Genomic DNA, 1,864 nt, shown 5'->3' with positions numbered 1-1,864 from the left:
ATGGGAAAGGATGCAATCACCTAGGAAGAGGGTATAGGGTGTGAGGACTGTAGGCCAAGGAAAGATCCCTGGGGAACACTAACATTTAGGGAGGAGCCAAAAGCAGAGCCTCAGGGAGATCTGAAGAGAAGCAGCAAAGTGGGAGGAAGGAATATCATTGAGCTCCCAGAGCACTGAGATTGAGAGAAGATTCAATTCAAATGCTATCATATAATTGTCTTTGCCCACATTCTCAGTACCAGCCCATACTGACTTTGTTTTGCACATATGGATAAGATGAAACTTGTTCAATGATCAATTCTCTATAATTTAAAAATTCTCTGTTACAAGAGAATTTTTTCAACAAGAACATTTAATTCCTTTTTTCTCCTTTTGCTATAAAATGCATTTATTTCCAGCCAGATAAAATTTCCCAACTGCATACATGGGTACATATTATAAAGGTTCTTCTTTGATAAATGTCCTGTTAACAAAAGCTATTTCTAATTATTAAAATGTATACCAAACAAGCATCTTTTCTCTTACAATATAATTTAATTAAACTGCTAATGTACAAGCCACAAGTCTGGTAATTGACATGAGTGGTTTGAAATTCTTCACTGATGAGTCCAGAGCAATATCAGCACATCACCTCATGATGAGACGCTTTTTAACAAGAACATTTTATTTTATTTTTGCTATTAAAAACGTCCATTTGTGCCCTTTTTTCGCTTCTACTGCGAGGATGAAGACAGTTCTCGGCAGTCAGATGGTGGACATTCTGGAAATCGTGGCCATCACTCTGCAGGGACGCACAGGTACTGGGAAGGGCCCCAGAGCCACCCTGCGGGGGGACTGCAATCACATCCATGCAGAACTCAGTCTCCTTGGAAAGAAGAAGAGGCTCCGGGGTGACAAATGGTGGGGAGATAGAAAGGAACTGGCTAGTGTTCGCACTATCTGTGATCACGTACAGAACATGATCAAGGGCGTTACACTGGGCTTTCGTTACAAGACGAGGTCTGTGTGTGCTCACTTCCCCGTCACCGTTGTCAGCAGGAGAATGGTTCTCTTGTTGAAATCCAAAATTTCTTCGGTGAAAAATACATCCGCAGGGTTCAGATGAGGTCAGGTGTTGCTTGTTCAGTACCTCAAGCCCAGAAAGATGAGTTAATTCTTAAAGGAAAGGATATTGAACTTGTATCAAATTTAGCTGCTTTGATTCAACAAGCCACAACAGTTCAAAACAAGGGTATCAGCACATGTTGGGAGGGTGTCTATGTTCTGAAAGAGGAAGAGTTCAGCAGGCTGATGAATGAGATCTAAGCTGTCCAGCTCCAGAAACAGCAAAGTGCCCAGTGATTCCTCAGACTTATTTGTGATATTTTAAAGATGCGATAAAAGTCATGTACTGAAAAAAAAATCCATGTATTTTCATATAACATCAGGAAGTGAGCTTTTAAAAACACTGATATTTCAAAAAATAATAATAAAATAATAATAAAATAAATAAAAAATAAATAAAACACTGATATTTCTATACATGCTCATTGTCCAAACCAGGATTCTAGTTTCACATGAATTTCCTGACTCTTTTTTCTCATTAACAGTTATGAACTGGAATTTTTCTTTAAAACCCACACTGGCAACATTTTTGGTTATAATTTAACAAGAGCATTTTAAAACTCTTTTACAAGTCCTGGTCCCTCTGACAGTTTCCTCCCTGCCTCTAGAAAAGCAGAGGTCACCACTGTGGGGCAGAATTTGTTCCTCAACCCTCTGTAGCCCTGTTATTTCTGCAGGTACTCTTGGAGACAAGAGGAAGAGGTATTGTCCCTGGAAGACTGAAAATGAGCTGTCAAAGTGGACTCATCACACGGGCCCA

General features: G+C 39.6%; 1 pseudogene; it reads left to right on the top strand.

The window, feature by feature from the left end:
• The first annotated feature begins 715 nt into the window (after window positions 1-715).
• On the top strand, window positions 716-1,298 carry LOC109436235 (large ribosomal subunit protein uL6 pseudogene; annotated as a pseudogene).
• Window positions 1,299-1,864: the final 566 nt, after the last annotated feature.

The sequence above is a fragment of the Rhinolophus sinicus genome, chromosome 18 (genome assembly GCF_057876585.1).
Source record: "Rhinolophus sinicus isolate RSI-liver-muscle chromosome 18, RSI-T2T, whole genome shotgun sequence".
Taxonomy (NCBI): domain Eukaryota; kingdom Metazoa; phylum Chordata; class Mammalia; order Chiroptera; family Rhinolophidae; genus Rhinolophus; species Rhinolophus sinicus.
This window is presented reverse-complemented; position numbering and strand designations above follow the sequence as displayed.